At 41.5% G+C, this 14394-nt stretch overlaps 1 pseudogene; it reads right to left on the bottom strand.

Annotated features, from left to right (window-relative positions):
* Positions 1 to 925: 925 nt before the first annotated feature.
* On the bottom strand, positions 926 to 4715 carry LOC129074382 (vesicle-associated membrane protein-associated protein A-like; annotated as a pseudogene).
* Positions 4716 to 14394: the final 9679 nt, after the last annotated feature.

Below are 14394 nucleotides of genomic sequence, written 5' to 3'. Positions count from 1 at the left end.
GGCCTTGGCGGGCATGGCAGAGGGCAGGTTGTGGGCACCTGACTGGAGCAGGTGAGAGCAGGGTGGTACCCTCCCATCGGGTGGTCAGGGGAGCATCCCGTAGCCTTTCACAGAGTACCTTCTGGGTGCCAGGCTTGAACCTGGTCAGAGACAAAGCCCATTTCCGCGTGCCTCAAAAGTCTTCCAGCCCCGGCGGGGTAGCTTGGTTGGTTAGAACATCATCCTGATACTTCAAGTTTGCAGGTTCAATCCCCAGTCAGGGCACATATAAGAATCAACCAATGAATGCATAAATAGGTGGAATAACGAATCTCTCTCTCTCAAATCAATAAATAAAATTTCAATAATTAAAAATGAATCTTCTGGGTCTCCAGCAGAACTCCTTACCAACAGATGAGGCCCTGCTGTCATAAAAGCCCACCTGCGGAGGACACCATGAGGCACAAGGAGGGAGAGTCAAGTCTAGGGGCGCTCAGGGCATCAGAGAGAGGAATTGAGGTTTAAGCTAAGGTTAAATGAGTGCTGCTACTCTGACCCTCCTCCTGAGGTACTGGAGCTAGGCTAAATGTTGTAGGTATGTTAACTCATTCAGTCCTTCCAACGGCTCCAGAGAGGGGTATAGCTACTTCTCCCAGTTCACGGGAGAGGAAACCGAGGCATGAGAGGTTAGGAAACTTACACAAAGTTCCGCAGCTAGTAAGTGACAAGGCTAAGACTCAACCACGCGGTCCCTGCACTTAACCATCAGGCCAGCTGCCCTGAACCATGAATACAGCAGGTATTGGGAAGGAGGAGAAATGGGAACTGCCCGAGGCTGAAAATGCAGGTGACATGTCCATGGGGTGATTTCTCCTACCTGGAGCATAAGGTTGGTCGGGGTAGGCTTTGAGGGTGCAGAGGTCAGCAACTCAGGGAGAACTTGGACTTACTTGGCCATGACCTTGGAAACAGCTTTGCCTTTGGACCATGGGGTGGAGAAGATGGGGAAGCCTAGAACAGGTGGGCAAGAAGAGAGGTGAATGCATTCCAGACATGCTCTGGGAGAGCAGAGTCCTGGAGACTTGTTATTGGATGGGGTATAGGCAATGAAGGCAGTAGAATCCAGGAGACCCCTCAGTCCTTTCTGCTGGGGCATTGCTCTCCATGGGGCAGGGGAGCCAGAAGGAGGACAGACAGGAGGACTCAAGGGCCTACAGACAGGAGGAGATGGCCAGTGGAGCTGTTGGAGTGCTGGTGTGAGAAGTTCAGCTCAGGGTGACTGGAGGACTGGGGGGTGGGTATCAGTTGTTAGAGAGGACTTGGAAGAGAGGCCAGGGACATGGGGGAAGGCCAGGAGGCCGAGAAAGAGCCAGGGAGAGATCTAGAAGCTCCAGGAGGTGGCGAGGGGGGGGGTGATGGGGAAAGGGCTCTGAACATTAGAACTGGAAGGACTGTCCCTCAGCGCCCCCGTAGTCACCTGGGCCTCTCTCCAACCCTGTGCTTCCACGCCGCCACTCCTACACACACACTTTGGTGGCCTCAGGAAAGACAGACATCTTCAACGCTAGCATTGGGAACTTTTTCCTACCTTTCCACAAAGGAAAATAAATCTGTCCCCACACAACACAATTTTTGATTAGCATGTATGTTATATGACCTGCAAGGGCCCCTTCCATTCCTCCTAAGCAGATGACAGGTCACCTGGTCTGAAGTTGGTGGCACCCATGAAGGACCTTTGCTGGTTTTGTGAGCTTTCACGTCTTAAGAAAGGGAGTTGGACTGTATGTTTTCTTCTGCACAGGGCTCCTTCCCTTCCCCACTGTCCTTGGAGATATATTGACGCTGATTCACATGAATCGGCCACTTGGCCAGCTGCACAGGACGCTGGTTATCGCTGGCCTTGTGAGGGGCGGGAAGGCAGCTTCCTCTGTTCTGAGCAACCAGAGGTGCTGCATTGGGTGTCCTGATGCTGTTTCCTTGCCAAGTGCCAGGTTCTCTAGATGCTGGAAGGGGACTCACCAGGTCACAGCACGCATGCAGTCTGGCTGCCAGGTATGGAGGAATCGCTTTCCAAGCTGTTATCCCATGTGACACTCCCAGTGTCACTCTATACACATGCATTTCTGTTTCTCCACATCTTTGTACTTAGTACTTTCTTTTTTTTTGGAGAATCTGTTAACAGCTGTATTTGTTTAATGTTAAATACCATGGGCCAAGGTTGTAAGGATGAAAAACTCAGTCAACAACTGCCTCACAAGGGTTAAGAAAAATTCTGCCAGGATACCAGCAAAGGTAAAGGAGAAAATTTACACTGTGAGGGGCACCATTTCCCCACAGAATACCTCTTGGCATTTTCTGAATGAGTGCGATTGGCAATTGAAATAAATCATTTCACGAGGTAATAGCAACAGATAAAATTTAAAGGGATAATAAAAATAACATTTACAAGGCTGAAAAATTATTGAACTCATTAAAATCACAAAGAAAGAACAATTCTTTATTTATGAACTTCATGAAGGACTGAATGTGTAACTGACATCTGCTAGTCATGATCTGATAATATACAGTTTGTCCAGTAGTCGAACAATTTTTTCTTACCGTGTTTTCTAACTGTAAGAGATCATTAAAGGCAAACCCTATGTGACACTGTACACAGAAAAGAAATGGTCGCCTTGGGCCAAGCTACCAATGAATTGGTAGGTAAACAAATCTTTTTCCGGTCAAGAGAAAATAAAAGAAGAGCATTCTACATGCTTTACTCCACAAGATGAATTTCCCTAGAAAGAATCCAATGAAAATGGCTGCAATTACAACAAGAAGTGAAGGAAGAGGACTGGTGAGTTTATCTCTGAAGGATGCAGCCGCGGTTGATCCAGGTTTATCCGTGTGTGCTACCTTACTGAGCCTTAAACCTTCGTCTCTCCAGTGTTGATTTTCTTCTGATAGCTTCATTATTCCTCCCTGAAGTCTTTCACATTCTTCCCCGGGTTTCCTTGTTTCAGTGTCATTGAGTGAAACACTATGTGGTTTTGGCGTGGGTCCATCTTGTTTAGATGCATTCAGCAGAACAGCATCGCTATGTTTCATATCATTCAATTTATCATTTTCATTGGGCATTTCAAAAACACATCTCAATTTAGAATCCATTAATTCATTGGGTTTTGCCTCTTTCCACACAGCTTCCATATCTGAAACGTTTGGAGCAAAAACTGTACCATGAACTTGGGTTTACTACATTCATTGGGCTCATAGTCAAAAGGCTGCCGCATTGCTGAAGCAGTCCCTCTCAGCCCTGGCTCCGTAATTCCACCGTTGGGCCTCACACAGCACCGACGAGGTGCTGTAGTCTTCACTTGGAAACATACTTTTCTACATGATGGATTTCACAAGCTAAGATCTGTAGTGACTACATCTGTGAACAGGCCTTTGATTTTGAGGTCTGTGGGAGGGTGGAGGACCAGGATCTACTCATGCTTCACGTAAGTAGACCCAGAGGCAGACGCCAATGGAGAGACCGCACAGAGTGGGATGTGCCCGCTGCTGGCTGGGGACTGGGCACAAGGGCAACAGCTGGGATGAACCTGCCACTATGTCACCGGGTTGGTGGGCAGCTTGCTAGGTGAGCAGCTGAAGGTCTCACAGCTGACTGAACCCCTTGACCTAGTACTTTTACCTAGTACTTAGTTCTTTCTTTTAAGAACTTTTTAAAATTAATTTATTTATTTTTAGAGAGAGGGGAAAGGAGGGAGAAAGAGAGACAGAGAAATATTGATGTGTGAGAGAAACATCGATGGTTGCCTCAGGCACGCCCCCAACCAGGGACCTGGCCCGCAACCCAGGCATGTGCTCTGACGAGAATCGAACCCGAGACCTTTTGGCTTGCGAAACAACACCCAGCCCACTGAGCCACATCAGTCGGGGAAGTACTTAGTTCTTTCTGTCAATATGAGGGGGATGAAGTGGTTATGCCTTGTTGGGCTTTTAATTGGCATTCCCTGCGTTCTAATAATATTGAGCTGCTTTGCGTTTCATCTCCTGCGAAATGCCTCATCGTGTCTTTGCCAATTTTTTCCATGTGTTTCTTTTCCTTACTATTTTGAGGGATTCGTTATATATTCTAGATGCCAGTCCTTGGTCTGTTATGTCTTCTCCCCGTCCATTACTTGTCTTCTCAGTTAGCTTACAGCGTTGTTAGATGAACAAGTCTTAATTTGAATAGAACTACATTTATTGATCTTCTCTTTGATGGTTCGTCATTTTTGTCTTGTTTAGGAAATCCTCCCGTCCCCCCACCCTACTCATGTGTTTCTTTTCTAAATATGTTTATAGGGCCCTGAATGGTGTGGCTCAGTGGGTAGAGCACCAGCCTGCAAACTGAAAAGTCGCCTGTTCTATTCCCAGTCAGGGCACATACCTGGGTTGCGGGCTGGATCCCTGGCTGGGGGTGTTTGAGAGGCAACCGATTGATGTTTCTCTTGCACATCGATGTTTCCCTCGCTCTCTTTCTCCCTCTCTCCCCCTTTTTCTAAAAACAAATAAATAAAATCCTTAAAAAAATAAATGTTTATAGGCTTTCATATTCAGCTTCTTCATCTATCTAGAATGGGTTTGTTTGTGTATGGCGTGAGATAGGGACCTTGTTTTATATTTTTCCACATGGGTATCCATCATCCCCACCTCATTAGTCGGCTCATCCTTTTGTACAGACGTGTGGTGAACCCTTTGTCATATGTCATGTCCCATGCTTGTGTGAGCATGGCTCTCTCTTCTGTCCATTGGGTTTACTTCCCTACCCTGTTGTGCCTACTAAAGCTTTAAAGCAAGTCTTTATAGTTGGGAGTCTCTTCTTTTTTCTACTTTCTCTTTCTCTCTTTTCACCTCCTTGTGCTCCCCCTTCATTTGTTGCTCCTTCTTCTCTTCCTCCTCATCTTTCACAACTATCACGCTTATTCTAGGACCTTTAGTTTTCCTTAGAAGTTTAAGAAAGAGACTGTTAAGTTCCAGGAAAATCTTAAGAGGGATTTTTTAAAAAAATTTTGAATCACTTTGGAGACTAGCCATCTTTAAAATATTGAGTTCCCATGTACCAGCATAGCATATCTATTAAGATCCTTTCAATAACCTCTCCCTAAAGGACTTGCACATCATTTTTCAGATTTATTACTAGACTTACTTTTTTGTGCCATTATAAATACTGTCTTTTAAGTTCACCTCCTGACTGTGTTGTTGGTATATAGAAACACAATCGACTTTGTGTATGGATTTTGTATCAGGCTACCCTGTAAACTCTTGTGTTAAGTCTAATAATTCTTTCTGGATTCCCTTTGTGGATTCTTTTTGGTTTTCTACTTACATAATCATGTCATCTGCCAGTAATGACTATTTTGTGTCTTCTTTTCCAGGCCTTGTAACTATGGTTTCTTTTTTTCACTTTACTTCCTTGAATAGCACACCATTGAATGGAAGCAAAGACAATGTCCTCCATGTTTCATCGTTAAATATGATGTTGGATGGAGGTATTCGGTAGACACATTTATGAGGTTAGGGAAATTTCCTTGTAGTCCTAGTTTGTAATATGTTGAATTTTATCAAATGTTTTTCTCTGACTGTATTATTGAGATGATGACAAAATTTTCCTCCTCTCATCTGTTAATGTGGTAAATTATATTAATTGATTTTCTAATATTAAACCTCCCTTGCATTTTCTGGGCTCAATTCAACTTTGTCATGGTGCATTTTATTCATATACAGTTTTGTTTTGGCTTTTTTTTTTTAAGCCTTGTATACTCCTTGTTCGGTTTTGGTATCAAGACATCATGAAATGCACTGGGGGAGCGTTTCCTCTTTTTTTCATTTCCTGAAACAATTTAAGAGAGGGGCTCTCAGTTCCTTGAAGGTTTGGTGGAATTAATCTGTAAAACTATCTAAGCCTTCCTTGTTTTTGCAGCCTCTTGCCCCTCTATCCATACATTTTAAGCTACTGATCCAATTTATTTAATAATTATGGAACAGTTCAGGTTTTAGCTTTCTTTTTTTTTTTTAAGATTCTGTTTAATTTTTTTTTAGAGAGAGGGGACGGGAGGGAGAAAGAGAGAGAGAGAGATACATCAGTGTGTTGCCTCTCAAGCGCCCCTACTGGGGACCTGCCCTGCAACCCAGGCATGTGCCCTGACTGGGAATTGAACCTGTGACCCTTTGGTTAGCAGGCCAGTGCTCAATCCGTTGAGCCACACCAGCCAGGGCATTCTGTTTCTTTTTTTTAAATCTTTATTGTATTTTCCCCATTACCATTTAGTCCCCTTATATCCCCTTTCCCCAGCAATCACCACACTGTTGTCCACATCCATGAATCCTTTTTCCTTTTTGCTCAATCCTTCCACCCCCTAACCTCCCTCTCCACTAACTGTTATCTGCTCTCCATCTACGAGTCTGTCTCTGTTTTGCTTGTTAGTTCAGTTTGTTCATTAGATCCCACATATGAGTGAAATCATAGGGTATTTTTCTTTCTCTGACTGACTTATGTCACTTAGCATAATGTTCTCCAGGTCCATCCATGCTGTTGCAAAGGGTAAAATTTTTCTTCTTTTTGATGGTTGAGTAGTATTCCATTGTGTAAATGGCCCATAGTTGTTTTATCCACTCATCTATTGATGGACATATGGGCTGCTTCCATATCTTGGCAATTGTAAATAATGTTGCAATGAACATAGGGATGCCCATTTACTTTCAAATTAGTGTTTTGGGTTCCTTAGGGCATATTCCCAGAAATGGAATTGCTGGGTCAAAAGGCAGATCCATTTTTAATTTTTTTGAGGTATCTCCATACTGTTTTCCACAGTGGCTGCACCAGTCTGCATTCCCACCAACAGTGCAAAACAGTTCCCCTTTCTCCACATCCTTGCCAGCACTTGTTTGCTGATTTATTGACTAGAACCATTCTGACAGGTGTGAGATGGTATCTCACCGTGGCTTTAATTTGCATTTCTCTGATGATTAATGACGTTGAACATCTTTTCATCCGTCTATTGGCCATCTGCATGTCCTCTTTGGAGAAGTGTCTATTCAGGTCCTTTGCCCATTCTTTAATTGGGTTGTTTATTTTTTTGGCATTGAGTTTTATAAGTACTTTATAAATTTTGGATATTAATCCCTTATCAGCTATATCCGTAAATATGTTCTACCATTCTGTGGGTTGTCTTTTTATGTTGTTGATGATTTCCTTTGCTTTGCAAAAACTTTTTACTTTGATGTAGTCCCATTTGTTTATTTTTTTCTCTTTTGTTTCCCTTGCCTGGGGAGATATATCCAATTAAAAAATTACTATGAACAATGTTGGAGATTTTGCTGCCTATGTTTTCTTCCAGGATTTTTATGGTTCCGGATCTAACGTTTAAGTTTTTGATCCATTTTGAATTTGTTATTGTGTGTGGTGTAAGGAGGTGGTCTAGTTTCATTTTTCTGCACCTACCTGTCCAATTTTCCCGACACCATCTATTGAATAAACCATCTTTAGCTTATTGTATGTACTTCCTTCCTCTGTTGAATATTGACTATAGAGGTGTGGGTTTATTTCTGGACTGTCTATTCTGTTCCATTGATCTATGTGTCTGTTCTTATGCCGGTACCATGCTGTTTTGATTACTATGGCCTTATAGTATAGTTTGATGTTAGGTAGTGTGATTCCTCCAACTTTGCTCTTCTTTCTCAGAATTGCTGTTGCTCTGCGGGGCCTTTTGTAGTTTCATATGAATTTTTGAAATATTTGTTCTAGTTCTGTGAAAGACATCATTGGAATCTTGATAGGAATTGCATTGCATCTATATATTGCTTTAGGTAGTATGGACATTTTAATGATGTTAATTCTTCCTATTCATAAACACAATGTGTGCTTCCACTTATTTGTATCTTCTTTGATTTCTTTCTTCAGTGTCTTATAATTTTCTGAGTACAGGTCTTTTACTTCCTTGGTTAGGTTTATTCCTAGGTATTTTATTGTTTCTGAAGCAATTGTGAATGGGATTGTTTTTCTAATTTCCCTTTCTGTTAGTTTGTTATTGGCCTATAAAAAATGCAACTGATTTCTGTATATTAATTTTTTATCCTGCTACTTTGTTAAATTCATTTATCAGTTTTAGTAGTTTCTTGGTGGAATCTTTGAGGTTGTCTATGTATAGTAAGTATCATGTCATCTGCAAATAAAGGCAGTTTTACTTCTTCCTTTCCAATTTGGATGCCTTTTATTTCTTCCTTTTGTCTGATTGCTGTGGCTAGGACTTCCAATACTATGTTGAAAAAGAGAGGTGAAATCAGACCTCCCTGTCTTGTTCCTGATTTTTTGTTTTAAATAAGAGTTGTTTTTAAAAAATTTATTTATTTATTTATTTATTTTTAGAGCAGGGAAGGGAGGAAGAGAGGGAGAGAAACATCAATGTGTGGTTGCATCTCACATGTCCCCTACTGGGGTCCTGGCCTGCAACCCAGGCATGTGCCCTACACTGGGAACCGAACCGGTGACCCTTTGATTTGCAGGCCGGCTCCCAGTCCACTGAGCCGCACTAGTCAGGGCTCATCTTCACCATTTTTAAGTGTACAGTTCAATTGTGTTAAGTACACTTCCATTGTTGTGAAATAGGTCTCCAAAACTTTTTCAAGACCTTGCAGAACTGGAACTCTATGCCCATTAAAAAACTCTTCTTCTCCCCCTCACCCAGCCTCTGTCACCCACCCTTCTACTTTCTGTCTCTATGAGTTTGACTACTTTCGATACCTCATATAAGTAGAATCATACAATATTTGTTTTATTTCACTTGGCATAATGTCCTCCAGGTTCACGCATGTAGTATATGGCAGGGTTTCCTCCCTTTTAAAGTGGGAATAATATTCCGCTGTATGTATATACTACATTTTGCTTATCCATTCACCGGCGGATGAACACTCAGGTTGCTTCTACTTCTTGGCTATTGTGAATACTGCAACCATGAATATGGATATGCAAATATCTGCTTTCCATTCTTTTGGATACAGGCCCAGAAGTGGGATTTCTGGATCCTATGGTAATTCTATTTTTAATTTTTTGAGGAACCTCCGTACTGTTTTCCATGGCAGTTGCATCATTTTACAATCCCACCAACAGTGCACAAGGCTTCCAATTTCTCCGCATCCTTGCCAACACTTGACATTTCCTTTTTTTTTTTTAATAGTAACCACCCTAATGGGTGTGAGGTGATATCTTATTGTGGTTTTGACTTACATTTATTGATGATTAGTGATGTTGAGCATCTTTTCACATGCTTGTTGGCCGTTTGCATATCATCTTTGGAGTAATAGCCATTCAACTCCTTTGCCCATTTTTTGATTGGGTAATTCGATTTTTCGTTGTTGAGTTGTAAGAGTTCTTTATATATTCTGGATATTAACACCTTGTCAGATATATGATTTGCAAACATTTTCTCCCATTCTATAGGCGTCCTTTTCACTCTGTTGATTGTGTCCTTCGATGCATAAAAGTTTTAAGTTTGATGTTATCCCATTTGTCTACTTTTGATTTTGTTGCCTATGCTTTCAGTGTTGTTTGCAAGAAGTCATTCATTGCCCATTCCAATGTTATCAAGATTTTTTCCTATGTTTTCTTTTAGAAGTTTTATCGTTTTAGTTATTATACTTTAATCTGTTTTGGGTTGATTTTTGTATATGATGTAAGATAAGGGTCCAACATCATTCTTTTGCATGTGAATATTCCGTTTTTCCACCACCATTTATTGAAGAGACTGTTTTTCTCCATTGAATGGTCTTGGCACCGTCGTCGAAGATCATTTGACTAGATAAGTGAGGATTTATTTCTGGGCTGTCTATTCTGTTCTGTTGGTCTACTTTGCCTGTTTTCATGCCAGTACCACACCGTTTCAGTTCCTGTAGCTTTGTAATATGTTTTGAAATCAGGACGTGTGAGTTCTCAAAATTTGCTCTTCTTTTGCAGAATTGTTTTGGCTATTTGGGGTCCCTTGAGATTCCATATGAATTTTCAGGTGAATTTTTCAATTTTGAGTCAATGTTTAGTAAACAATATATTCCTAGGAACATGTTCATTTCATCAAAGTTTCACACTTATTAGCATAAGTCTTTTTATAAAAAAAGATTCTAATAGTTTTTAGAGAGAGCGGTAAGGGAGGGAGAAAGAGAGGGAGAGAAAAATTGATTATGTGAGAGAAACATCGATCAGTTGCCTCTTGCACACCCCAACCGGGGACCTGGCCTGCAACCCAGGCATGTGCCCTGACCAGCAATTGAACTGGAGACATTGGCTTTGGGGGATGATGCCCAACTCGCTGAACCACACCAGTCAGGGAGATTATTAGCATAAAGTCTCTTGGTTTTATTTTATTATGAAATTTGATAGGTCAAAACCCGATGATATTGCTTAACATTCAGCTATTTTTGACCTATAAAAATGGCAGTTTCATTTTACTCAACCTAATACATACAAAAGAACACATAGCACTTATATGAATTGTTTAGAGAATGGTGATAAAGTGCTACACTGATGTCCCCACTGTCAGTGGCAGGATATTTCCAATGTCTTTAAAGCCCCCAGGTACCCTCTTCTTCCCTTGACAGAGGCAACCACTATCCTTTCCTTGCTTTTCTTTATACTTGTCCCAAATATGAATGATCTCATTTGTATTTTTTGAACTTTATATAAATGGAATTATACTAGATGTATTTTTCTGTAACTTGTTGCTTTCTTTCCATATTACATTTTTTATATGCATATAAGTTGATACATATTGCTGTAGTTTATTCACTTTTATTGCAGAATAGTTTTCCATTGTATGACTCTAACATAGTTCATTTATTCTCCTGTTAATAGGCATTTGGGTGGTTTCCGTCTCTTGCCTATTACAAACAATGCTGTTATGGCCCTAGCTGGTGTTGCTCAGTGGATTGAGCACCGGCCTATTAACCAAAGAGTCACTGGTTCGATTCCCAGTGTAGGGCACATGCCTGGGTTGCAGGCCAGGTCCCCAGCAGGGGGCGTGTGAGAGGAAACCACACATTTCTGTGTCTCTCCCTCTTTCTCCCTCCCTTTTCTTCTCTAAAAATGAATAAATAAAATTAAAAACAACAACAACAACAATGCTGTTATGAATGGTTCGTGCATGTAATCTGGCATATTTGTGGAAGACCTTCTCCAGGGTGTGCTCAGGAATGACATTGTTAGGTTATAAATATGCATGTCTTCAACTCTACTAGATAATGCCAAATTGTTTTCCAAAGTGGTTGTACCAGTTTACATCTCCTCTGCCTCTACCCCATAGTGTAAGAGTTTCTGCTACTCCATAGTACTGCTAACACTTGGTATTGTCAGACTCTTTAAATTTCTGTCAATTAGTGGGAATAAAAGGATACTTCACTCTGGCTTTAATTTGCATTTCCACAGACCTTCTGTTTTAACTCACCAGAGAATAAAGTCTGGTCTTCTGCACAAGGTGGGACAAAGATGTGTGCATCTGTCAGGTATCATATATAATATGTGTATATACATGATCTAGAAGCTTTTTTTTTTTTTTACACTTTGTGTGATTGTTAGAGGCTTCTTATACAGACTTTCAGTCGATTCTTCTCTTCTACCACCCCCACCATATAGTCACTTTTTTTCTTCTTCTGAGATATCTGGTGCCTCCAATTCCTGTGCAAACCCAGTCCCTGCTGCTGGCTGCTTCCCACCACTGTTTTAAAGTTTGTTCTGCTCTTCTAGTCCTCCACCAGTTTCCAGAATTTTCCTGGAGAGGTCCTCCTCTACATTTCTTTGGTGAGTTTATTCTTCTTTACATTTGTCACTCCCTTACTGTCACTTTCGTGGTGTTTTGAGAAGCAAGGACCACACAAGTGTTCAAGCTCCCATGCTTAACTCAAAGTTTCCCATTATGTTTGAAATGGCTCTTGGGTCCATGGTTATATTCGGCTTTTCCTTCTGAACATCGTTAATTTTTATGTTCTCTCCTTTCAATCTTGCCAGAGACTTGCCTATTTTACTAATTTCAAAGAGTCAATTTTTGGTTTTATTGATCTTTGTGTTTTCCATTTCATTAATTTCTGCTCTCTTTGTGATTTCCTTACTTCTACTTTCCTTTTTTAAAATTGATTATAGAGAGAGGAAGGGTGGGGAGAGACCTATTTGTTGTTCCATTTATTTATGCACTCATTGGTTGATGTATGTGCCCTGACAGGGGATTGAACCTACAACCTTGGTGTATCAGGATGATGCTCTAACCAACTGAGCTACTAGACCAGGGCCTTCCTTCTACTTTCTTTAGGTTTATTCTATTGTGGTTTTTCTAATTTCCTGAGTTGGTGTTCATCTTATTCACTTGAGGCTATACATTTCCTCATAAGTATTGCTTGGGCTACATCCCATAAGTTTCCATATAGTTTTGTCATTGTTGTTCAGTTCTGTTTTTAGATTTCCACTATCATTCTTCTTGGACCAATCATTTGGAAATGTATTTGTACATTTGAATTTGTAAATTTAAATTTCCAAACATTTGGGAGAACCTAATTTTAGTTTTATTATCAATTTATGATTTTATTCTATTGCAGCTTGGGTACACGATCTGTACAATACCAGTTCTTTTAGTACTTGTTCAGATTTGTTTTGTGGCTTAGGACATGGTGGGTTATAGTTAATATTTGAGGTGAACTTGATAAGAATGCGTAGTCATTAGTTTTGGAATGCCCGTTAATCAAGCTTGTTCACGTTGCCTTCTACATTCTTACTGGCTTTGTCTACTTGAGCTGCCAATTGTAGTGGCAGGTGGTGTAATTCACTGTGGTGGATGCACTGATTTATTAATTTTCCCCTTTACTGCTACTTTTTTGTTCGATATACATTTGAAGCTCTGTCATTGGGCAGGTACACACACATTCAGAATGGTTAATGCTCCAAGTGAATTATTTCTTTAATCATTATGCAGCAACCTCTTTTACTCCTAATAATGATTTCTGCCCTGAGGTCTACTTTGTCTTATATTAATTTCTCTTCACTAACTTCTTTGTGTATGGTATTTGCTGGTTTGTCTCTTTCCATCCGTATCAGTTAGGGTTTGGTGGCAGACCACAGAACCTTGAGCTATTTAATTTTTTTTCCTGAACAAAAGGATTTACGATCAGACAGGGATGACTTACGCAATCTTGGGAAGAGATGGAGGAACAACTCCACAACTCACCACCTTTCCATTCGTCACCTCTCTTGGAATCGAGAACAAACCTTAACCTCAAAATCTGGATAAAATGCATCCTATCTCCCACCCATCCCACAGCTGCCATGAGACCAAGCCTCCTTCTCCCAGGCTGTCTGTGCAGATCTTCAACCACCACCTACCTCTCTGCTAGCCCGATGCCCCCTCGGAGGATCTCCAGGCTGGAGTTCATCCAAGCTGCAAACTTCCCTGGCCACTGCCTACTCATCATTTCCCAGGGCGCTGCAGGCCCAGGCCCGGCAAATGCTAACTGGGTGACGGCTTCTCCCCAACCTGACCCCCCTTCTCAGTGAAGGGTGCCATCCCTCTCTACCAGGCCACCCAAGCCAGAACCCAAGGGTCATCTTGACTTTATCCCCCACCCCCCGCCCCTCGTCTGACCCCACCCCCAGGCCTATTGCCTTTCTTCTAATCTCTCTAATCTGTCAGAGATTTCAGGCTTCAGCGCAGCTTGTCTGGGCTGTTTAAGGTGGCGTGTTCGCTCATCTATGCCCCTCTCTCTCTCCGCTCTATTACTTATCAATCTGTCCTCTATCATCAAGCAATCAATCATTGATCACCTATTTCTTGAGGTGAAACTCACATAACACAAATTTAACCCTTTTAAAGCACACAATTAAGTGGCATTTAGTGCAACCATCACCTCTATTGTTCAGAACATTTTCATTCTCCCAAAAGGCTATCTTGTACCCATTAGCAGTCATTCTGCATTGCTCAACCTTCCTGGCCCCTGGCACTCACTGATCCCCTTTCTGTCTCTGCGTGTTTGCTTATTCTGGACATTTCACAGGAATGGATTCATACGATATGTGTCTTTTGTAACTGGCTCCTTCTCCTCGGTCAGAATCATGTTTTTTCAGTTCACCCATGTTGTAACACGGGTCAGAACTTCATTCTTTTTCTAATGGTGTGCCTCCTTCCAAACAACTCTCCACACAGCCCGCTTTAAGCATAACTCCATGTGCTTAAAGTTCTTTCATCCTGCTGAAAACTCTTTAGTAGCTTCTTGTTGTCTCTGGAGTAAGTTCAGGCTCCTTAGGGTAGGCCTTGTCCCTGCCTTCCCCTGCACTCTGCATCAAGAACCCGTGTCTTGCTTCCGATTTACTCCTGGCCCTTTGTACAAGTGTTTCCTCCTCCTAGAAGATCTAGAAACAACTCT

Source organism: Pteronotus mesoamericanus, unplaced genomic scaffold (genome assembly GCF_021234165.1).
Source record: "Pteronotus mesoamericanus isolate MK-2021 breed Mesoamerican mustached bat unplaced genomic scaffold, CSHL_Meso_final contig_493, whole genome shotgun sequence".
NCBI lineage: Eukaryota > Metazoa > Chordata > Mammalia > Chiroptera > Mormoopidae > Pteronotus > Pteronotus mesoamericanus.
This window is presented reverse-complemented; position numbering and strand designations above follow the sequence as displayed.